Consider the following 26,266-nt stretch of genomic DNA (forward strand, 5'->3'; position numbering starts at 1 on the left):
AAAAGGCACAGGCTCATGGAAACTCATCTTAGAAGAGGAAAGAATCCAGTCCAGCCACTTCATTTTACAGGAGGGGAGACTGAGACCTGGGATCTGTCCTCCTGTCAATCCGGAGCAAAGTTCCCCTAGGCCTCATGTCTTGAACTGTAGCAAAAACCAACAGATCTGTACTAGGCCTATATTCATAAAAGTCACGTCTGTATTTATCCAAAAGCAGATAATCTAAGTATCTTGCAAAGTACTTCTCAAAGAGCCAGAAATCATATAAGTTTGTTGAAATACAAAAACATTTATTTACATAGTAAAACAGCATGAGCTTTATTCTCTCTATTAAAAAGTGACACGTCAAATCAATGTTTTGATATTTTAAACCTGTTAAGAGTGCAGGAAAAAAAATCAAAATTTTCTTTAATCACAAAATTGAGAAGTTTACTCCCTGAAAATGATCAATGTGGATTTTTCTAAATTTAATGGATCTGTTCAGAATCAGACGAATTTAAATGTCTGAGGGGGTGGTTACAGGGCAACATCAATTCTGAGATGTAACAATACATATTCTGAGTAAATAATCTTCAAGGTCGTCTGCTTAAGGCAATTTAACTAGTCCCTGTCTCATTAGAATGATACAGATTTCATTAAAACTTCATACTGCACACAAAAATAAAAAGAATCCTTGTTACCTTAAACCATATTCATATATATCATATATAAACATATTGAATATGCATCAGAAATAAGCCACATTCTTTAGTATTCAGAGTTGATCCTTCTAAACTATCTGGCGTTGTGACAGCATATTTTTATTAAGCACACCTTGGGTGCTTTGTATACAAGGAGTCTAACTCTCACAGTCAGACAACTTAAAAAATATTACTCAAATTTCACAAATGAGGAAATATACTTAAGTCATGAAAACAAATTACCTATTCATCATCAGGAAAGAAAAGAGTAAAGACTTTAGTTACAATATTCACTGACAATCTTTTCTTCAATACTAAGACTACATAAAACCAATTCAGTCTTTGTAAGTATATCTGTCAATAAGGGCCACTAGAGAAAAACATATAACATCATAAGCAATGGTTGGACTTTCAAGCCCACTTCTCTTTTGCACAATAATTATTTTAAATGTTTTGTTTTAATGCTTACAGGGAACTAAAATAAAAAAATACTAAATTTTTAAGTCATTATCTGAGAATAAATCATTTCTGAAAATGTGCAATTTTAATTTATGCCACTCTGTCTCACATTCTCACTGGTGTCTCTCCATTCAAGGCCTCATCAGGCTGAGATCACTAAAATCGGCCATTTATGGACTTAGAGGTGTTCGGGAATGCACTCAATGGGAGGCTGATTAGAGGAGCAATTAAAAATGCATCCTGTGCAGCCAGGGTTCCAGAACAGAGGTAGCCACCACCAGCTGCGTATGATTTGGGACAAGCTGCTCCATCTGAAAATCCTCAGCTGCAAAAAAGGAGACAATGATACTTACGCTCAAACACCTGCTATGAAATAAACATGAGGAAAGCACTTTAGCCTTAGGCAGGTGTCCACTCACAGCGAGTTTGGTCATTATGATGATGAGGATGGCTGTTAATAAATTAAGCTAGACCAAAAAGTAGAAATCACCATAAAGGAGAAATATTTTAAGTCAATGAACATTTCCTTTTGGATGGATTGCAGAATAATCTATTGATTTTTTTAATACATCAATTATTGTCCATTAATTATAGATTTACAGATTCACGGATAAGTCTCCAGAAAAAGAATTAGAGGCCTCTAAACTCTGAATATTAAGAAACTAATGTTTAAAAAAAACAGGGGGGAGATTATACCTCATCTGGGAGATTATGTGCTTAGCATGCATGAGGCCCTCAGTTCAGTCCCCAGTAACTCCATTTAAAAAATTTTTTTAAGAAATGGAGAATTAAAGCAAAATGATGGAGGAATACAGAATTTTTTTAGAGACTCAACTCAGATTTAAGATGGGGAAAAAAACATCCATTTCTCAGAGGAATTCTTGAGAACTATGTAAACTGGGTCTGAGATGTCTAGTCTTTTAACATTATTCAAGAATTCATATTACCAAGTCTTAAAACTACCTGATAACCCACAGTGGTGATAGTGATCGTAACAGCTGCCAACACGGATAGAGTTCCGGCTAGGACTGCTCTGTTCTGACATCTCTGCCCCTGAGGCCTCACCAGGCTGAGAGCACTAAATTCGGTCATTCATGAGCATCACGTGTAAGTCCTACATTTGTGCTTCTCACTCCCCCCTCCCCAGCCCCTCAGAGGGAAGCATTGTTATCATGTTCTCCACCCGCAGACAAGGCCACTGAGGCACTGAGACTAAACCCGTTCCAGGTCACATCGGCATTAAAGGACGTCTGTATTTCTGCTGTTTTGCTTTTGACAAAGGAATCTGAGATATCAATTCAAGAGAGACTGTTAAATAATCAAGTCTGTCTGGTCTTCACCTCAAAGAGCAGATACTATAAATTCCTGATGTAGGATGAGGCTGCCGCCACAAACTGACTCAGCTTGAAATTAATATCCAAGATGAAGCAGCGGATACACGTAAATATTCACGAGTGTCAACTCCGCTCACGGGTCTGGGCCCTTCACTGCCTGAACGGGGGTGAAGTCCCCACCCGTGTCTGGGAGGGAAGCGTGGCTCTTCCAGGTCGCACCCAGGCTTCACGGGCTCTTTCCCCCCACAGACTGTCCTCAATGATTTAAAAGCTCTCAATATTTTTACACCATGCAAAACTGAAAGACATTTCTGCAGATGGAGTAATTTCTCAGGCTTAAACCATTTTTGCCTACACTTAGCAAAGGGGAAAAATGAAACATGACTCTGCAAAGTGTCTGAGCCTCACCACTCACAGGAGTAGAAAGGCCACAGCAGAATATGACTCTTCACATTGCAGGATGAGGCCAAACTAAAGCAGCCCCAACAACAGGCACTCCCAGAGACAGCGCTTAGCAGTCTTCTGCACACTCACGGTTGTGCAGCCCTCACCACCATCTATTTCCAGAACACTCCATCATCCAAAAAGAAACCCCCTGTCCACTAGTAGTCACACCCCAACCCCCCTCCACCCAGCCCCTTTCAACCATCACCTGCTCTCTGCCTCTGCATGTGCCTATTCTGGGCATTTCAGATCACTGAAATTAACAATATGTGGCCGTTTCTGTCTGGTTCCTTTCACTTAACATGCTGTTATCAAGGCTCGTAGATGTTGAAGTGGTATCAGAATCTCGCTCTGTTTTTTTTTTTTTTTTTGAAAACGTTAAAGTTTATTAGAAGGTGGTAAGTACTATCAAAAAGACTAGAGTGGAGCATAAGGTATTGTGTTTCAAAGGGAAAAAGTCGGGTTGAGCAGTCAGGGTGGACTTCCCAGAACAGGTGGACTTTTTCATCTTCCCCTTTATTTTTTTTTCTTTTTTATTCACTCTTACGTCTGAATAATGTTCCACTACATGGAGATACTACATTCTGTTCATCCATTCAGCAGCTATGTATGGAAGAGGTCCAGAAGAATGAGTTTAAGAGGTGACTAGCAGGGATGACATTAAACAAAGGGCAAGATGTACCTTAAAAAAAAAGCCAACCAATGGAGGCACAAGGAAATTCACTGCGTTTCTGAGCAAAGTGCATGCTTGCTTTGGCAGCATTACCGTGCAGGGCTGGGGAGGATATTGGCAGGAATCACGGGGAGGGAATCACCTGAGAAGGCGCCCCACTGCAAGTAGCTCAGCCAGTTCTCCTCACTCATCCTGTATTGTTAGAGCCATGTTTCTTGGTTTCTCTTATTTCAAGTAATAGCACTTTAACTACACATCTGATCATCTGCATCAGACCACCTTACCTCCAAGCCACAGAAAATCATTCACTGACCGGAGCAGCTCCAGGACATAACGGTGATGGATCAGGGAGTACTGCAGCATCCCTGCCTGCAAGCACAAACCACACATGTGCCCTGGTGATGTCCGGAAAATAAAATGCATGGAAATATCTCACTGCTGTTACACGACATCTAACCCTAAATTTTCCCAAAATCATGCTGTCAAAGTATTACTCAACCCTCTTACTACAAACAACAACAACAACAACAACAAAAACAGCTAAGAAGGCAAATTTAGGCTCTTCCATTGAAAACCAGCAACCATCAATGCCAGTATCTGAGCTGGAATGCTCCTGACTTCAAAAACCACTGCGCAGTTAGTTTTGAATCGTGAAAGGCCCATATGTATTCCGTGGATTATATTACAGTAGGATTTTTCATTTCAAAATTTCCAGTTGCAACTTTAGCACAAAAAAGTTTATGTTTCAGATTTCAAATAAATCAATTATCTTCCACATTCTTAATGTTGATCCTATTATTATTTTATAAAGGGAGCTATGCTGCATATTATAAACCAACTGTTTTGTTTCTGCAAACAAGACCTTTATGACCTCACTATTTCAGAGCAAACTTTAATGATGCTTTGAGAGGTGGGGCCTGGGGCGCTACCTAACAGCTCTTTAAATACTGACAAGGATGTGCTATTAAGTAATGCAAAGGCTCTAAGTCCACATTAACTAGGAAACCAAAGAAACTACACCAAAGCCTTATCATTTTTAAATATTCCTATTTTTTGAATATTAATGTTCTTAAAAGATATGATTTTTTTTGTGAAAGATAACAGCTGTATTAAATTTCCTCTCACCAAGAAAGCAATTTTTATCAAGAATAAAACACCTATGGAAATCCAAAAGACGGATATTTCTACCAGAGTGTATATGCAGATCTGAACACAAACCTAAATCCTATCAGATCTCAAGCGAACGAGCTCAACAAAGTCCTGGGCTACCCTGGAACTTAGCTCTTCTCTTCCAAATGTTGGCTGAGCTAAGATCATCACACAAGGCAGGGAAGGAGAGAAGAGGAAAGTCCACCTGGTGGCCTTCATCTGTTTTCTTCCAGCCAAAAGGCGCCGCAAGGGCGGCCCCGCTAACAAGCCCTCCCCATAAGAAAATCCGTCATCCACACTGCCCCTGCCGTCCCCAAGCAGCCCCGACGCCCCTCTCCCACGGGTCACCTCCCAGCCTGTGAATGGTTTTCTAATGACCCACCCCAGTTGGTGGCACCCTCCCGCTCTTCCCCGCTACACACACACACACACATACACACAGAGCAACGGCAGCCTTCCCAAAGCACAAATTTGATTACATCACCCCCACTTCAAACCCTTCAGAGGCTCCCTGGTGGAGTTCTAGCCCCACCCCCGACACTGCTCACCCAGCCTCACCACAGTTCCCAGGTCCCCAGTAACCTCAGGGGCCCCCTGACCTGCTCCTACTTCCCACTTGCCTCCAGGCTCATTTTGACTGTTTCTCAAGGAAGCCTTCCCTCCCCCCAACCTCCACACTTTGTTCCTCTGTTCCTAGAACATTCTAGGCTGTCAACTTCTGACACTGCTAAGCTCCCAAGAAGCAAATACATTTTGCTTACTAATGTGGGTCCACTCTCTCTCCCCTGGCCACTCAGAAGTGCTCGTGTAATGAATAAATGAATGACGGGGTGGGACTCCATGTTACAGACATACCTGCTCTCACCCATCCCGACCCTTCTTTCTGTAGAATATCAGAAGCAAAACCAGAAGTACCTTTTCTGAGGGTCACTACCTGCTGACACCCTTCACTGCCTCCTGTGTCAGTTCTAGTAAAACCCAAACTCATCCAAAGCCCTCCACCCAAGGTCATCTCCAGTGTCCTCCCCAGCAGGGCACCCTCCACCCTGGACCACACAAGGCACACTCCCCGAGTTTCCACCCCACAAGCCTCCAGGCCTCTGCCCGGGCTGCTCCTGCCATGTGAGCCATCCTCTTGATGCCTTCTCCTGGCTGACACTTACTATGTCCTCACAACTGAATATAGAGCCCATTTCTTCCAGGAAGTCCTCTCTGATAATGTCCTTTAGGTCTTGACTGGGCTCCCTCTACATCAGCACTGCATGGAGACCAACTGGGTGTTTGCCTGCTCCTTTGAGACCACGACCTCTTGGGGGCCACGTGTGAAGGAGTGAGAGATTACAAGAGGGGTGGGAGAAGCAAAAAGAAAAATCACAGCTGAAGTCGCAAATTCAAGGATTCTTTCTCAGAAAAAAAGAATAAAATATTTCACACGTATGCAATATGGTTACTATTTTTGTGGCTTGTGGACAGCAAGAGCTTGGTGTTCTAGTCCAAAATCCAGGTTACATGCAAAGAAATGTATATATTCATATCCAAAGGAAACCAGAGCTGCTCAACAACAGTTTGCAGTTAGAATTGAAAGGAATTTTGATAAGGGCAGTCTCTTTCTCTCTCTTTTTTCTTTTCTAGCATCATATAATTTTAGAAGTATTTGCGTGACTAAGAGATGGCTACAGCCCGTAATTCTGCACTGGAGTGTTTGGGGCTGAGGAAGCCCAGATTACATGCACTGTGTAAATGCAATCACACCAACACAAAGACAGCGCCCTGGTGGTGGAGCTGATGTTCCAAAGCAGGCAGCCTTATGCAGTAAGAGAACTCTAAATAGAAAGGAAGAAATGCAATGTTCTGTACTCAATTTCATTCGCTATAAGGGCCATGAACTGATAGTATATCTTGTCTAGTGAAACCCAAAAATAAATTGTCAACGTCGATTTTCTTCATCTGACCGTTTTATGCTAACTTTATATATGAAACCCTCACTCCATACGGAAAGCTCAGGCCTACGCTGCAGCACATTTACATCCCGAGGAAGAAAGTCTATCAAGGGAGAACTAGAGAGTTTCCCTTCAGAAGCTGCTAAGTCTGGTTTTGCACCTGTACGTCATTTGCAACCACGTCATCGTCAAAAGAGTAAGACCTTACCTCTGTTGGGCGAAAAGCACTGCGGTGCCGAACCATCAAAGAACACTGAGATTTGTGAAACAGTCCTGAGGCACATAAGTTGCACTTTCTCTGAAAGGCTCCAAAACTGACCCACTTCACCATTCCACGTACAACAGGGAGGTACCGGAATTAGTAGAGAAAACATGCTCTTGAAATCTGACAAGGCCCTGCTTGAATCTTGCTACAGCAATTACTAGCCGCAAAACAGACCAATTCCTTAACCCCTCTGAGAAGGCTTCCCAATCTGCAAAAGGGGGCTGCCACCACCCACCTGGGAGGCATGGATGTGAATGCAACACGCAAGTAGGGCGGCCAACTGGTACCTGACACGGGGCCTGGCTCGTTTCCCTCCGCTGCCCTCCTCCCCCTTCAAACTTGCTCTGTTCCCCCCGGTAAGGGTCAAACCCCCGGAACAGACTGCCTGATTCTTCTGTGTGTCCCCGGATACATGACTTACCCTTAGGAGGCCAGAAAAACAACTGTCTCCTCCCCAGTCACCATCAATGTTCTTAAGAGTCTGAGAATTTTTAACTCTATTTTGCAGGGAGATTATTCCAAAACTGTCCAAGCACCATTCTCCAGGTTGACTCCCCTCCCAGCCCCCATCCCTTCTCACCTCAGATCCTCTGTCTGATTGCCTTCTGTTCATGGGAAAGCGAGTCCAGTAGGGTGGGGACTTCCTAGGCCTCCCTCTCTCCCTCACAGATGGGTGTGACTACCTTCTCCCCACTCCAACTCTAGCTTCTGAGGAGACTCCCCTACCGGACCCTGGACACTGCAGCCACTGCATCGTCCCAAGACGCGCACACGTGGCCACAACCTTCCCTTCAGATTTCTTCCTGGGTGGCCCTCCCCATCCCCCCGCCCCTTAAGGTTAAATGGTATTGCTCTGAAAATCGCAAACGCTGCCGCTGACTGACACACCAAACCTGCATTGTCTGGGCTTTCCTCTAACCGAGGCACAGCCCTGCCCCCCCTCAGCCTCAGTCTGCACCTCTCGAGATGAGCTCATCCACCTACACGGCTGTGAACACCAGCTAAGAATGACGACTCACAACGTGTATCTCTAGACCGGCAACTTCACCTGGGCCCCAGGCTCATAGACGAGAGTGCGTCTTTGAAGTCCTAACTTGGATGACAAATGGCATCTTAAAAATGCCTCATGTCCACCATTTACTCTGGAATTCGATTTCTGGAGGTACCTCCCACGCTCCCCATATTAGTAACAGCCCCAGCACCCACCTATGTGTTTGAGGTCACATTAAATTTCCCCTGTTCCCTCCACCTAGCCCTGCACTGGAATCTGTCTTGTCATTTCCATCGCTAAGCCCATCTCAAGTCTGGTTCTGCAGGGACCACGGCCGGAACCCCACAAGCTCATAGCATGGTGCAGTGAGTCACAATCTTCTGAAGGGTGCTCCCTGGATGGGGAGGCATCTCCTGGCACGGGTCACCTCAGTAGGCACTGGATTCTCACAAAGGAGGCCCTGGAGAAGAGACTCAAGGTTCTCCCGTGGTCTGAAATTTGAAGGGCCCGAGGTCTGTGGAAGCTCCTAATTAGCAGACACACTTGCCAGTGAGCAGATGAGGATGGAGGAACCCAGGCAAGGCTGTTCTCACTCTGAACCCTGGGCTCTCAGGAGCCACGGGAAAGGCCTGTGTCCAGGGCACAGCCCAGCCATCACAGATCCAAGCCTGCATTTGCCAACCCGGACAGCCTAGACTCCTTCTACTTGTGACACTTACATCTGTTCTCTTCCCCCCGAGAATGTGATGGACTCTTTCAGAAAGCCTGGCCTGTCTCAAGCGAGACCAAGTCAGTGAAGGGTGAAGTGTCGACATTTGGACCAGAGCATGAAAGGAGAACAAGGCCTCATGGCCAGCATGACGGTGGTGGCCAAACACTTCCCCCAGGTGAGATGAACCAGAGTGGGGGTAAAAATCCAAGGTCCTAGGTCGGTCAAAGCTTCTTCCTACACGGCTGATTTAGGTGTTGGAGACTCACTCGGCAAACTAACGACACGGCCGTCAGTGGGGGACGTCAGCTGCAACAGACACAGAGTCAGCTACTTACTGAAAACATGTGTTAAAAGTAAAGTCCTGTGTAGGGAGGACTGCATGTCTGCTGAGCCAAACCACAGACCTGGCTCTGCATGCCAACTGGCTGAAGCAGAGAGGAAGCCACGGTCCCCTTTAGCGGACCCTGTGTCCACCAGATCCAGGTGAGCCAGCTACTTAGGAGAAGGCAATGTTGTCCTGATACTCAGAAAAAACAGCCTCGTAAAGGGAACAAAAGAGTGGCATGGATTTTAGACCCGCTTCTGCCCCTTTATGAAGGCAAAGTAAAGTAAATGGCACTGGGAAGTTGAATGCAAAAAAAAAAAAAAAACGGTGACTGCTTCCTCCAACAGCTGCTCAACCATGAGCCGGCCACTTCCTCACCAGTGACCGCCGGCCAGGCAGCACCATCACGCACGTCACAGAGCGACAGCCAGGAACCGCGTGCCGAGCGCTTTTGTGGAAAAGCAGGAATTGAGCAAGATGCTGCAGACTTTGACTTGACAAGATTAAATACTCCATGAAAAGAATCCCTCAGCAGCCGCCTAAATCAATTCGTATCTCACTTCTTGAAAACAATCAAACAAATTTATTAAGGCCGCATTTGTCACCAAATATAAGGAGGACCAAACAGGTTCCTCAAAGCAAGGATTTTAACAGGTATCAAACACCAGTGGGTGATGTGATAACAAAGCAAACATTCCAAAAATAAGAAAATAAAAAGATGACTAGGATAATACATGGATCAAGGCAGCTGTTAAGTTTTTGTCTTTTAAAGTGATGGAGACTGCACGGAGGGCGATCCAGCTATTTCCAATGCAGGGTGGGCACAGCCCACCTTTTCAGACGCAACAACATACTCAAAGGCCAGTACAAGAGAAAAAGGGAAAAAGAAAAAGGAAAAGAGGAACAAGCGAAAATTAGAAACACACAAGAACAAAAATGAATTTGACAGCCTGTACAAGAATTTACGTGAGTGTGTGAGGCCAGGGACGCAGGGACAGTGAGACCCATTCTCACCTCCTGCTCCAGGGAAGGCAGGGGCCTGTGTGGAGCAGTGCTGCCGGGGGACACCCAAGTGGTCAGAGCCCCAAACCAAAACTCCACCTACATGCGTCTAGATAGATTTTGAGCTACAAATTATGGTCACATTTCAGGCTGGACAGTTTTACTCACTCCCACCAAGAGTAGCAGGAGAGGATTAGGCTCTGCTCCTGCGCCAAAGCATTGTTTTATAAATTAATGACTGTAGAATAGTAAAAGGAACAATGGAGTAAAAGTGACTGGAGAAGAACGTGCTTGACCCGAGCTCACAGGCCGCGTTATCTCACTGACGTTCTGATGCTGGCTGGGTGCTTTTTGTACCACAAAAGACAGACCCACCAGGAGGGAGGTTTAATGCACTGCTGTATTTTGATGCTGAGAACCATGCCTGGTACACGAGGTTCTGGGTAAACAATGGTGACAGTGTCAAACACTATGGGCTAAGCACACATCCAACTACTCTGTGAAATCCCAAGGAAAGACTTGAAAAGGCAAAAACAAGCTGGCATTCTCTGGTGGGTCTACAGACTCAGAGCCAAGCAGTTGCTGAGCAAAAATGTCACCAGTGCCTCCTATGACAATAGAGGAGGCAATGGCCACGGGGCTGGGGCATGGCTCCAGGCTTCCACTGCTCACGCAGCAGTCTGTCCAGGGGGAGAAGTTGGTCCCTGCTTACGTTGCACCGATGCACCTACCTGGACTAATGCCTGGGGGCTCAGCAGGAGGTGACAGGTGAGGTGAACGGAGCCAGTCTGGGAGAAGCCCGGTGCTGGCAGCTGTGCCTTCAGCAGTGCCCAGGCTCCTAAACCTGCCACTTCATCTCCAAGGAGCAGAAGGGGAGTGCGGACATGTAGATCACAGGACCCTGTGAGGACAAGTACAGATCATGGCCACGACATTACTTGCCCCTTCCTTAAGCCATAGAAGAATCTCCGGGGAGGAACTGAAAATTCATCCAGAGTTCGCCAGGCAACACACGCAAGTGGGACTCGGGTCCCCTGTGCCTCTCACTCACAGGGCTGTTCTGGACTTTCTTTTTATCAATTCTCTGGCACCTTCTCCTCCAACTGACCAACAACCAGAAATTAGGATCTGATCTTAAGTAAGTTCAAGAATCACAGATCACCGCCTCCACAGCGGACCCAGCTGCACATTCTAGGAGCTCCGACCGTCACCTGTGAGACCGCCATGAGCGCTCTCCAGACTCAAGGCCCAAGGCCGTAGGCCGGGGAGACACAGATTCCCTCACTCTCCGCAGCAAAGGAGGACCACCTCTCTGCAAAGGCATCTCAACCTCTCCTGCCCGAGGGACAGCATGTTGGACACACGGGGAAACAGAGCACAAGGTGGGGAGTAGGCAGCCCAGAAGAGCTCGTCTGCACTTTCGAGGCAAAGTGAGGCCTTTGACATAATCACAGGGACAAAGTGAATATGAAACTTTCCCTGCTCTGTCCCAAACTCCGTGACAAGCCTTTTCCTGCATAAGGAGTTCTTTCAGAAGTCCCTGGCGGTGTTTCTGATGTCTTAACCTGGCATGGTGACTGTCAGGCATGAAGAGAGGGCCTGAGCCGTGCAGGTGCTGAGCCTAGGAGTCAGGAAACATAGGCTCCACCCCCATCTCAACCGGAGCCTCATTCTGCATCTTGGGATTCAGCATCTCATCTATAAGCAAAGGGATGAGACTATCCCAGGACACGCTGCCCATCAGTAATGAAATGAGATCCATGTAAAGAAAGTTTCCCAGTTGCCACATTTAAAAAGTAAACAAAGAACTAAACAAACAAACAAAAACAAATACTAGAAACTGATTTTAAGAACAGATCTTACTTATTCTACTGTATGTAAAATACTATCATTTTGACATGTAATCAATATATAAAGTAACAAGATAGTTTACATTCTTTTTCCTAGACAAGTCTCAGCATCTGATGTGCATTTGACCTACAGCACCTCTCAGCTCAGACCAGCCTCCTCCCCAGAGCTCCTAGCATCAGTGGCTATGGCTAATCTATTGGACAGCAACTCCAAGTGTCCCACCAGGGTTCCTGTCTGAAAAGTGGGAGGCAGTGTCCACACTAACCCTAAAAGGATCTCTCTGAAACAAAGGCGGATTCACTTTTAAATATCTGTAAACCGGCGGGCTGCACCTTCCTCCACCCTTGGCTACTAGACAGCCCTCTTCCTTGTTGATCCCTTTCTGGATGTAGGGAAGCAAGCTGGCACAGAACCAGGGCGGGCGGGCCGCCTGGTAAATTACCTTCAGTTTGTGTCCAGTCCCATGAAGTCCTCCTTCTCAAAGAGGATGCAGAGGAGCGGGATCTTGTCCCCAGAGTTGTCGGGGGCCCCATCCAGCCACTTAGACTTGAGCGAGATGAAGAGTGACTCAGTGAAGCCCTCGATCCTCTTCACCACACTGCAGTCCTTGTAGATTGAACGCCACGTCGGTGCGTGTCTGCTCGGCTACCTCCCCATGCAGCACAAAGACAAAGAGCTGAGAGTCATTAAGCGTGGTGCCATACAGCTCCTCTGCATGTGGAGCTTATCGAAGGCCTTGGCCAAGAGGCAGTCCTCAATGGTGACAAGGCCCACGACCTTGCGGTTGGTCTGGAGTTCGCTCCACCCATTCTCGGGCACATAGTGGTGCCTATAGTAGATACAGAGTGCCCACTGGGAGCCGCAGGGGATGATCCGGCTCACCAAGGAGATTTGCTTATAAATGCAAAAGAAATTCTCCTCTGAGATGATCCCAACGGCTTGGACCACCACGGGGAGAGTCTTGTAGTCCTCAGCACTCTGAACGTAGTCAGGGATGCTCGTGTTGCAGGCCCTGCAGAGAGGGGAGAGGAGATCGAAGTACATACTGTGCTGCGGGCTGCGGGCCCGTCTGGGTTGCGGTGACCTGGTGTGTACCAGCCAGAAGGCAAGGGAAGTCCAAGCAAAGCTGGGGGTACAGTTTGTCCTCAGAGTCTGCACATGGCTACCGTAGCTCGGATCACATTACCCAGCTTTTGGTCTAGGCTTCCGGGCCCTGCAGAGAAGGATCATTTATTGTTTACTGTACCAAGCACCTAGCCAGACCCTTAAGCATAGTCAGTCCTCAAAACTGCTGAATAAAGAAATGAACAAAGGAACTGCTTTCCCGAACCCGCTTCAGCAGAATATAAACAAAAGAACCACAGTGGGATCAAAACATCTGGATTTCAACTCCAATTTATTTGAACTCCTAAGTTGCAGAATAATGGATAAGAAAACATGCCTTGGGGAGGAGGGTACAGTTCAGTGGTGAGCACGTGCTTAGCAAGTACAAGGTCCTGGGTTCAATCCCCAGTACCTCATTTTAAAAAATGAAACAAATAAATAAATCTAATTACTCTCCTCAAAAAATATTTTTTAATTCAAAATTCAAAAAACACCTTGCAATTGACACAACATTGTAAACTTGAGTATACTTCAATTAAAAAAAAATCCTTGCCTTAGAATAATATATCTGGATTATGGATATGTAAAATGTAAAATGCCTGGGGTACCACCTGCATAAAAAATGGGAACTGTACAAATTTACTATCCCTCCTTTATGAACTATATTTCCTTTGGGGGGTTTATAACTTCGCAGAGCTAATTTTCTCAGATTAAAAAAGAAAATATTACCTGATTATCAGTACTGCTGAAGAATCAGATAACCCTATGAAAGCATCTGACCCACTGAGGTTAGTCAATAAAAGTTTGTTGAATGAATGAATAAACAAGCATATTGAATGCTGCTGCCTGCCACAGACCATCATAATGGTACTGCCTGGAAATTCCAAGCCCACATTCCACCTGACTCTACATTAACCATGTGGGTGACCTGGGCATGCCTGTGTGCTTCTCTAAGACCCAGGTTAATCATGAATAGAAATGAGGGCAATAACACAAACCTCAAAGGGTTAGTGAGTCAGTAATGAATTGTATCCCAACTTTGCAAGGTGGAACCATTAAGGAAAATTGGGCAAAAGACCATAGGCCCTCTCCATATAATCTCTTACGACTACATGGGAATCTACATTACATCTTAAAATAAAAAGTCTAATTTTTTAAAGAGGCTATTGAGGTTAAATGAGCTCACAGTCTCAAATAAGGAACACACAGTACAAATAGAACAATGCCCAGCCCATGAGATACACTCAGTTAAATTTCAAACTGAACCCACTTGTCCCTCCAACTTAAGAGCACGAGGATGTGTCCTCTTGGCCAGAGGACATTGCACCTGAAACTAACAAAGCTAATGTTCCCCACTTCCAACAGCCTCTGTCACCACCCTAGGTCTTATTTTGTATTCATAATTTTTTTTCTTTTTATTAAATAGAAACCCCCAGTTGCATAGCCTTCAGGTCACCAAAAACTGACCACAGAGATCATGATGGCAGCCTTTCTTGGTGAAACAATAAAATGAAAAGCCATTTCCACAAGGCCTTTGTGTAAATATACTAGGGAACTTCATCCTGGACTGAGAGGAAGAGGACTGGGGAGAGGGGGCAATCTGAGGCACACAGACCCATGGGCCACCTGTCCCATGATGGACTTTAGACTCAACCCTCACTCCCCAGAAACTTCAAAATACACACAGACAGATTGCTATGGACAAGATTTTTTTTTTTCGAAGAAATCCCTGACTCCTTAGCAGGTCTTGTTTCTACCGAGACACAAATGGTTTATGTGTATAATGTTTCACAAAAGCCTTAAAATATTATCACCCCAACTTGACACATTAGGAAACTGAGGGAGAGAGGTTTATCACATTGTGCAAGATTAGAGAGAGGCCACGTCAGTCACCGTATTTAAACCCAAGCCCCTACTCCAGTGCTCACACTAGAAAGTGTGACATACTGACCCTTTCCTGCTTTCTCCTTGCAATAAATCACTGAAGAGTCTTTTCTATGACACGTGGAATCACAATCACATCAATTTTCCACAAAGATCTATGTCACTCCTTGGAGGACTTATCAAAATCTAAAGTGTTGGGATGGGAGGAGAGATTTGCATTTTTTGTTTCTCAAAGGAAACATGGCTTAAAAAGAAACTGAAAAGGACTTATCTAGTCTAAACCCTCATTGTGCAGAGAAGGAAATGGAGGCTCAGAAGAGATGAGGAAAGGGCCTTATTAACAGATATTGCCTCAGCATAGCACCAAACCTTCCCTCGGCACTTCTGGGGGAGGATCTGGGAGGCCCAGGAGAATATGTGTTAGAAAAAGGAAAGAGAAGAAGCATACACGTCCTTGTATCTACAACACAATACCATGAATTTCCACCAAATTACCCAGTATGGGTGCAGCCAATATTAAGATGGGCTAAACAGATTATAGAATCCTGGAATTCTCAACCATAGTGGAAATTCCAGCAATTAATATGCTTTTTTCCCAGTTCAAGCATCAGCTCAGTGGGCGCTCCATACCAGGGACGACACTAGGCCTGGAGTTCTCCCAAGTACAAATCTCTATTATCATGTGTGCAAACCACATAAAGCCCCACCAGAAGAAAAGTGCCCACAGATAAGATGGAATTACTGAAGCTGAAAGCAGTCAACCAGCGTATGTTACTAGGAAAAACGATGCTGCTAGAAATGGACTCATGGGCATAGAAAGCCAACAGTGGTTAGCAGGCAGGAAAGGGGGGATTAACAGATACACATTAATAAATATAAAATAAATGACAAGGACCTACTATATAGCACAGAGAACTATATTCAATTTCTTGTAATGAGTTGTACTAAGAACAATCTAAAACATGTATATACATATGAATACGTTTATAACTGAATCTCTGTTGTACACCTGAAACTAACATTGAAAATTGACTACACTTCAATGAAAATAATTTAAAAAATAAGTAAAAATAAAAGCAACGCCATTAAGAAAAAAATAGAAGAAAACTCTTATCCCTTTAGCAGTAGGTGGTGGAGAATTCTGGTTGCAAGCACCAAGTCCACTGGATCACTCCAGCACTGACTGAAATCTTTCTCACCATCAGAGAGTTACTTGGCTTCACTGAGGTTACTTTTCTCTCCTGTGAAAGGCAACAGTTGCAACTAACGATGTATAGAATCTCATCATTCACAAGCCCCAAAATTAGTGAGGACTTCCCATGGGCCAGGCTCTGGACAGATGAAAAGATAGGATCCCAGATTTATTCATGCGTAGAAGAAGTTTAAGCCATAAAGACATTAATTCTTCCTGTCTTGATAGACAGTTTCAATGCAATTCTGATTAGAATACCAACCAGATATTTCATGGAATATAACAAGTTAATTTAGGGTCAGGAACAGCCAAGAAACTTCTTTAGAACCACCACTGGGGAAGGGTAGTTAGGTCATTCATTTCCACTGTTCTTTCTGAAGTGATGAAAACGTTCTAGAATAATAATGGTTGCACCACTGTGAATATGCTAAAAGCTGCTGAATTGTACCATTTAAATGGATGGACTTCACAGTGTATGAAGAATATCACAATAAAGCTGTTATATGAAAAAATATTTCTTGACAATTATTTTTCACTCTATACAACTAGTCTGCCCCACAATTTAAGAAAAAGAAAAAACCAAAACAAACCAAACTGTGTGCCAGGAGCTCTTTAGGACTCCAATGTCCCTAGGTCTTCAACGCCTCTGGTGGTGCTGTTCCTGTTAACACATACTAGCTGGGCTGGACTACTTAGGGACTGTAACTGTATTCCTAAAATCAGCGGTCACATGTTTCACTCTGGGAGAGGGAAGGAAGGAGGATGTCGCAGCCTCATGCCTTCAGTTCATTTCTAACTGAACAAAGCCCTGCTTTCAACACTGTAATCCCTCTCACTACAAAAACACGTGTCATCAACAAGCACCGCCATCATAAAAACTGAAAGTGTTCAAGGTACTTACCTGGAGCAGAAACACTGAGGGAGGAGAAGGAAGCTCGCTCAGCACTGGCGCTCCCTTTTCCTGACTCCACCAGGAGAAGCTGGGCTTTACAGCTGGAGACTCTCAGCCCGGGGAGCAGCACCCACGCTGCTGAGCTTGTCCTCAGGGAGCGGGAAAGGAAGAGGAGGGGAGCCCCGGGGTCGCGGGGCAGGGAAAGTGGCGGTGTGTGGACGCGGGCTGCAGCCCAGCTCAGAGGCCAGCTCCAGCCCCAGCCCCCCGCCCCCGTTTGGGTCCACAGACCCCGCCTGCCCGGGACACGGCCCTCCCAGGGGCAGGGACGGGCCGGCAGCCGAGGAGAGGAAGCCCGGGAGGAGAGGACTCACGAGCGGGAGAGGGGAAGGGGACGCCAGCCGCGGACTGAGGGGAGCCCGGCTGGGGCGAGAGGCGGCAGGTGCACACCTGGCCCTGGGCAGCTGTGGCCGGGGCGCCGGGGCAGGTGGTGCGGTCAGAGGTGCCTGGTCCAAGGAATTCAGCTGAACACACGCTGACTCACGCCCTCGAGTGCTGTGACACGCAGACCGCCCTCCCGCAGCCGCCTGACCCCTTTCCCGGGAGACCCCAACTTGCACTTCCACAGCAAGAGGCCCAGGCTTCTGGAAGGAGCCAAAGCCTACAGGGAGACAGAGTTGAGAAGCCTTTGGGGCCCATCCCCGGCTTGGAGCTGGGGCTTCCAACCCGGCGGTCCAGCGTGCACCGACTTCGCATGCGCAGGAGGACCAGGGATCCTCTTGGTTCTGCGAGAAAAGCTGGGGCAGCAATGGAGGGATAAGATGGGAGAAGGAGGAGAGGAGGGGAAAGTGGAGTGAAACAGATGGACAGGAGGTGCAGAGAGAAGGGAGGGATCTGGAGAGGGGAGGGGAGTAGCGGAGATGGGGAGAAAAATCTTTACCTCTGGGGGCACCACAAAGGAGGAGGCAGTCCTGCCTCTGTACCCTTCTCTAACACTTCAAGGCCCGCAGCTCAAGTTTTACTTCCCTGGTCCAGCCCTCCAGCCAAGGCCTCTGCGGAACCCCTACAGGGATCACACCCGTTGCCCCCACGCAGAGCTGGGTTTTCTGTTGCTCTGGGAACCAAGCGCCCGAAGGTGTTGTCGCTCAGAACTACCTTGGGAAGAGTACATATTCAGCTTTTACACGCTGGGAAACAGGCAGGCACGATCTCTGCCTTGGCTCCACTGTCCCAGTTGTTGGGCTGGTGGGGAGCGGGAGGTAGATCAGAGCCCCAGACAGAGCAGACTGCCTCAGTGTTGGTGCATAGTCCCTATCCCTCCTGGGTAAACCACACCCCACCCTAGTGGAACCATCAAGGGCTCACAGCAGTTCCCTGGGTGTGGGAAAGATGTCCTCAGTTCCAGTGCCCAGCTTGCTAGGTAGATAGGAGTGTTACCGAGTCCAAATTCATTCTCCTCAGTTTAGGACAGGCCAATAATTTCGGAGACCAGGTGTTGGGGCATGGAATAGCAAGTTTCTGTAGAGCTAGATGGCAAACTAATGTCCTGGAAAACCATCTCCCCAAGTCAGAATTCAGGCTCCTTTCCTACGTGCTTAGTTGTAGCAAACTTCTTGGTGTAGGAATTCTTTGTTTTTAGAATCCTTTGTTCTTGCAGCTATCTGCCTGGGTCAAATCTCTGTAAACCTCCAGCAAAACAAACGTTATTTTCTATTCTGCAACTTGTAATCTTTTTATGAATGAAAAAGTGTTAAATATCCTTAAGGGGCAGAGCCTTCAGAATAGGCTCTCCTGTATATTTCAGGCTCTAGGCAACATTTTTATACAAGCAAGATGAAGCCTAGGAGGCAGAGCACAGGGTTAAAATCAAAGGAATAGATCTAATATGGAGACAGATTTGTTCTTTTCTGTTACCGGGGAAGAAGCCACTTCAGTATTTACATCACTTTAAGTTAAATATAACTAAAACTTTAAAGGAATTTACATACATAGGTGGGAATGTGCATAGCATATCTGGAAAATCACACAAAGATTAGTAAACAGTGGCATCTCCAGGGAGGGCTGAAAGAACAGAGGATGAGGGAAAACTTCTTTCACTTGTGTATTTTTGTGCTCTGTTTGAATTTTTTTAACCACATGCATGTATTTCTTTTTCAGTAAAAAAAATTGTAATGGAGCAAAGGAGTAACTAGCACAGCAAATACAGCAGCCATGGAATCACTGAACCATCACTTTTGATTTAAGCCAGGAACCATTTATTGACTCTCTCCTATGTGCCCAGTGCTGTTTTAAGTATTCCATCATTATTATTATTATTATTATTATTATTATTATTATTATTATTATTATTATTATTATTATTATTATTATTATTATTATTATTATTATTATTAATTTTGTAAAATTGTAACATGCTATCCCTCACCCCTGCCCTTGGTTTGTGTAAAACCCACTGAGTTTTTATTGAGTTTTTTCCAAGGTGTAGGGATGAGTCATAAACAGAACACATTTTCAGGGCAAAAGAGTCGGAGTGATTTCCAGCAAGCCAGATATCTATGAAGAGTTTGTTATAGAGGCGCCCAGAGGCTGAGAGAGAAAGCCTCCAGGACCCTATAAAAAGCTGCCCAAAGTGCCTTCTCCATGGTACTACTGAAGTAGGAAAGAACAAATCTGACTCCATATTAGATCTGTTCCTTTGACTTTAACAAAGCCAAGTTAATATGCTCCAATCTTTTCATGGGTTATGATGTCACAGAGGAGACGGACAGGTCAACAAGGAACCACTCTGCCGTGATCACGGAGCCAGGGAACGGGAAGGGCGGCAAGACGTATGATGCATCCTCAGCTGTGCCTGCGCTTCTAGGCAGGTACCCAAAGTCACCTCGACAAGGTGTCAAATGCTTGTGACCACGTCCTCATCACCTGACATGAATTAAAGAGAAATGGAAACCTATAAAATTCCAATACACTTGGTGGGTACACCGTCCAAAGAACAAAGTCACAGTTTGAAAACTGGCCATCAGAGTTCCCTGGGGTTCATTCTTGGAGAAACTTAAAAACCACTCCTCTGTCCTCAAGGAGTGCTGAATATTTGTCCTATTTTTGGCTCAGGGATGGAGCTCATTCAAGTGAACTTCAATGTCTGCACAGATTTGACTGTCTTTGTCCAGGTTCACTTGTCCATTCTAAAGAGGCTTGAGCTAAGTCCATCCTCCATAAGATCTGTTCCCTCCAGTGAAAACTCATCGAGCCTGCAATTAAAAGCCAACTGAACAAGACTCTCCTCAGCTAAAAAGTTCACCCACTCTTCACTGATTTCTTAATCTCCTTTCCTAGCTAATTGCAACAGACTAACAACTCCCTCCACCAAGCTCCCCAACTATGTCAGTTTGTCTCCCCAAACAGAAAGTGAGGTCCATAAAAGAGGTGACTCCATAGTCACCTCTGAATTCCTAGCATACAGTAATGTCAATAAATAGAACTATGATTATGGCTTCTTTCCTTTAAAACCTTTCTGGTTATTTGAATGAGACCTTGGAAGAGAGGTGTTTGCGGTCCAGTATCTTGATCCACAAGACTCTGGAGGCCTTTTTCGGAATGGCGGTTCACTGATCCATTCAAAACACAATTTCTCATTCCAGGAGTAGCTGTGTTTTTCTGCCAGGAGTTTGTGGTCACTCTCATGCCAGAACAGCTTTAAATTATATCCCTACTTTGGATTTGTTATTTTCCCCTCTCCCAACAAAATTGACTTTCCTTACTTTCTTGCCTTGAGGAATTTTTTTTTCTTAGTTCACCCTTTAGTAAACCAGGCTTCTCAGGATCTGCTTGGCCTTACATAAGATCAGCCACTCAACTCCCATTGTGAGAGGCTTGGGGCTCAACTCCTGCCCTCCTGTCAGGGCATTTGAAACCCAGCTCAGGAGCCAAACGGCCCCCCAAGCGCTTCTAATGCTCGCTTACTTCCCAGAATCCCTTTCTTGTTTGTCTTGGATTCTGAGTATTTCCCCTCACTTTCTTGGCAATTAGCTGTGCAGCTGGAAAGATGAGGAAGGAAGGTTTTATTTCTTAATCAGCATTTTAAGGAACTTATGTAATGAAGGTTTTAACGAGTTTCTATATCACTCCATTGCCGAGACAGGAAACACACTAGATATTTTCTAAATTTAGGTATAATGTGCATTTTTTCTTTGCTTTTCTTTTGTTAACTAACAGATACTGTTTAATTAAAAAAATAAGGCCCCAAATAGGATAGAACCTTGAAATGGCATACAAAATTAAAGGGCAAAGACAGAAAAATGAGAAATACTCTACAAAGTTAATAAAATATATACATAATGGATCAGAGCAGCAATTCTCAGTAACAGCTAATTGAAACATGACCATGAGGTAGAACTTCTCTCCTGTCAGGAGATGGCCAACAGAAAATAGAATTAAAACAACAAACTGAAATTCTACGTCTGGCAAGGTACAGAAGGCTACCAGCTAAAAGTGTCTTCTTCTGGAAAAGAGGGAGGCCCACCAGCTCTTTAATGTGGAGCCAGAGCCCAGGGGAGGGCGGTGAAGAACCGCCCTGTAAGCACCCAATTAGGAAAGTGGGTGATGAATAAAGAGACGTGAGCTTTCATGACAGAGATGATACTACTATTCACTTGTCCTGTAAAGTATGCCTTCACGTTCAGTGATCAATACCTCGGCGTCCTCAGGGATTGAGATTATAGGAAAATGCACAGCCTGAGCCCAGACCTCCTCTTTGAGCTCGTGACATTGCACTTAGATGTCTCAAGGGCACCTCCAACTCCACCTGCAAAGAGCTGACTTCACGGATCTCCTCCCATAGACGTTCTGCCCAGGGCCACTGGTTGGGGGGCAAGGTCTCTCTGCCTCTCCCAGCTCAGGCCCATCACTCACAGATGTGACTGGACCCATCCTTCAGGGCCCAGATTTCCTCAGTCACCGAGCCCCACCACCCACACCTGACCTACCAGGTACTCACTGGAACTCACTCAGCACTGACTTTGTGCTGGGGTCCATGCTGCACACTGTGAACACGTTATCTCACTGGATCTCCACAGCAGTCCTGGGAAGTCGGTACGTCACTGCTTTAATTGATTAGATAAATTGTTTCACTTCCTTGAGTGCGTCATCCAAAGTGAAACGGCTACTAAGCCACAAACATGGGACTGAAAACCACTTGAAAATTGAACACTGCTACACCTCGCAGCCACCCTACTCTGACTCATCACATCACCTCCTGCCGAGCCTTCTAAATGTTTCCCAGCATTCTACAATACAAAAGTGATCTATGAGAGCACCCTACTCCCGTATTTAAAATCTGTCAATGACGGTCCACTGCCCTTAAGAGAAAGCCCCACTGGGCCTGAGAACAGCCCAATGGCCCGGCATCCTCGTTCCCTGCACGGCCACGCCACCTCACCCACAACGCAGCTCTACACTGGCCATGACCAAGACCAGGATGCTGACTCCGTACAACCTGGGGCTCATCTCACTCGAACAATGATCACCTTCTTCAGTGGTCACCCTCTTCATTGCTGACTCTCAAAAAAATGTTTTTTCAGGATGAATCAATATCTTTTTCCTCACAACTTCCAGTCATTGATAATGAGCTCCCCCCAAAAGAGAGAAGACCTAATTCTCAGTCTCCTTATCTGTAAAGTGAGAATAACAAGGAAATATGTGAGGTTTTAAGAGAAATAATATTCATGTGAGGCTGAGGGACAATTCCACCATACACTAAGCGCTCAATATGTGCTTACTTAATATTAATAAGAATATATTCCATTCCAGCAAACTTAAATCAACGTTTTATGGCTTTGTCCAACAGACTACAGACAAACTGTTGGATGAAACCCTTTGAGCAGATCAGCACAAGCGTACAGGGAGAGGTAAGCGCTGACTCCATTTACAGCTGCAGCCAACCAGCACTATGGGGCGGGGGCAGTTTGCTCAAACTCTTACATGTTGCTTGAGCATTTAGTTGTCATTATTGAATAAACATGTGTAGTTTAGTCAAAGCTCCTGAAACATAAATCTTCAAAGATTGATGCAAATTGGGTTTCAAGTACAACACTCTCACTAGAAATTATTTGAAAATGATAATCTTAGCTCCTCTGCACATCAAAAGGGCATGTTCTTAATGTATCTGACTAAATACACCGGAAGAGTTGTTTAAAAGAAATTAAGATAAAGCCATCCTGAATAAGCTGTCAGTATCATCTACACAAAGCCCCACCCAAGGGTCTCATTTCTCATTTCTCACTTCCACATAGGTGTTCATGTAGCCTAACTTGGGTCTTGGTTTCTTATAACACAGGGTTGGGAAGAGATGTGGATAGATTTATGTAGCAAATTTAAACCTAGGGTATTTGTTGTGTAGGAATCCTAGAAATAAACAAATTGATATATAGTCCGCCTGAAGAAGCATAGCCTTTCCATTTACAACAGCATTAAAAATAAAATGAGAGATACATTTAACAAAAATTTACAAGATTTGTACATTGAACATTTTGAAGTATCACCGAAGAAAACTTTAAAAGATTTACATATATGGAAGGCATCCCATGTTCATGGAATAGTAGACAATATTGTTAAAAATGTTAAGACTCCCCAAAGTGATCTACAAATTCAGTGGAATCGCTATCAAAATTCCAGCTGAATTCTTTTCAAAAATTGAAAAACTGATACCAAAATTCATATGGAAGTGCAAGGGGACCAGGACAGACAAAACAATCTTGAAAAAGAAGAACAAAGTTGGAGGACTCACTTTAAAGTTTACTAAAAAGCTATAGTACTCAAGTCAGTATAGTGCTGGCATAAGTTTTGATAAATAAGTCAATGAGACACAATAAAACCCAGAGGGGAAAAACTTACATTTACAGTCAGTTTTCCACAAGAGTGCCAACAACACTCCATTGAAAGAATAGTCTATTCAACAAATGGTGCAAGGACAGCTGGGTATCTGCAGGCAAAAGAATGAATATGGAATCTGGACCCCCCATAATGTATATAACAAATAAAAATTAATTCAAAATGGATCACAGACAGAAACATAATAACTAAACCTATAAACTTTCTAAAAGAAGACACAGTATAAATCTTTGTGGTCCTAGGATAGGTTTTGGTTTCCTAGATACAATACCAAGAGCAGAAGTGACAGAAGATAAAGGCAGATAAACTGGACTTCATCAAAGTTAAAACCTTTTTCTTACAAAGGACATCATCAAGAAAGTGAAATTACAGGGGAAGGTTGTTTCTAAGGGATAGAGTGCGTGCTTAGCAAGAAAAATAAAATAAATCAATACATCTAATTACCTCCCCTATAAAGAAATTGTTTTAATGTTTAAGAAAACTAAAGTGAAATGAGAATCTGCAGAATAGGAGAAAAATTTTGCAAAGCATATATCTAATAAGAGACTAGTATCCAGGATATATAACAAATGCTTACAACTGAACAAGACAAAGAAAATCGACCCAATTTTTAAATTTGCCAAGGATTTAAATAGATACACAAATGTCCAATAAGCATATGAAAAGATGCTCAGCATCACTAGCCAAATCAGTATCAAAATGCGATCTCATTTTACACCCAATAGGATGGTTATAATCAAACATGGACAATAACAAGTGTCGTTCAGGAGGAAGAGATACCTTATATGTGGCCATTGGAAAGGGACAATGGTGCAGCTTCTTTGCAGAAGTCTGGTGTTTCCTCAAAAGTTTAGAGTTATATGGCTTAGCAATTCCCCTCCTACATATTGAGCCATCCCTCAGTATCCTCGGGGGGTTGATTTCTGGAACCCCCACCCTGGATACCATAATCCAAGGATGTTCGAGTCTCTTTACAATCAGCCATCTGGATCCATGAAGTGGAAACTACACATAAGGTGGGCCAACTCTACAGCCAAAAGAATGAAAACATATTCTCACAAAAAACTTGTACATCAATATTCATAGTAGCCAAAAGTTACAAACAATATCCATCCATCAATGAATGTATAAACAAAATTACCAAGCATAGTCCCACAAAGTTTTGGTCTTTGAATCTTTGACAAAGGAGGTGAGAACATACAATAGAATAAAGATAGCCTCTTCAGCAAATGGTGTAGGGAAAACTGGACAGCTGCATGTAAATCAATGAAGTTAGACTACTCCTTCACAGCATACACAAAAATAAATTCAAAATGGCTTAAAGATTTAAATATGTAGACAAGACGCTATAAACCTCTTAGACGAAAATATAGGCAAATCATCTGACATACATCTCAGCAATGTTCTCCTAGAGCAGTCTACTCAAGCAATAGAAATACAAGCAAATATATATAAGTGGGATCTAATTAAACTTACAAGCTTTTGAACAGCAAAGGAAACAGTAAGCAAAACAAAAAAACAACCTATGGAATGGAAGAAAATATTTGCAATGAATTAAACTGACAAGGGCCTAATTCCCAGAATATGTAAACACCTTTTACACTTGATAAGAAAGAAAAACAAACAATTCAATCCAGAAATGGGCAGAAGACCTAAACAAACATTTCTCCAATGAAAACATACAAATGGCCAATAGGCACATGAAAAAATGCTCAATATCATTATCAGAGAAATGCAAATCAAAACTGCAATCAAGTATCACCTCTCACCAGTCAGAATAGCCATCATTCAGAAGTTCACAAACAATAAATGCTGGAGAGGCTGTGGAGAATAGGGAACGCTCCTACAGTGTGGTGAGAATGCAGTTTGGTGGAGCCATTGTGGAAAACACTATAGATGTTCCTCAAAAGACAAAAAATTGACCTCTCATATGACCCAGAAATCCCACTCCTGGGCTTATATCCAGAAGTAACCCTAATTCAAAAAGACACCTACACCCCAATGTTCAGAGCAGCACTATTTACAATAGCAAGACATGGAAATAACCTAAATGTCCACTGACAGATGACTGGATAAAGAGGTTGTAGTATATTTGTACATTAGACTACTATTCATCCATAAAAAAATAATAAATTAATGCCATTTGCAGCAGCATGAATGGACTTGGAGAATGACATTCAAAGTGAAGTAAGCCAGAAAGAGAAAGAAAAATACCATATGAGATCGCTCACATGTGGAATCTAAAAAAAAATATAACAACCAACAAACAAAAAGATAAAGTTATCTACAGAACAGAAACAGACACAGAGACATAGAAACAAAACTATGGTTACCAGAGGGGAGAGGGTATGGGAAGGAATAAATTGGGAGTTCAAGATTTGCAGATACCGACTATGTATAGAATAAACGGCAAATTTATACTGTATAGCACAGGAAAATATATTTAGTATCTTATAGTAAATTATGTTTAAAAAGAATGTGAAA

Source organism: Camelus bactrianus, chromosome 6 (assembly GCF_048773025.1).
Source record: "Camelus bactrianus isolate YW-2024 breed Bactrian camel chromosome 6, ASM4877302v1, whole genome shotgun sequence".
Taxonomy (NCBI): domain Eukaryota; kingdom Metazoa; phylum Chordata; class Mammalia; order Artiodactyla; family Camelidae; genus Camelus; species Camelus bactrianus.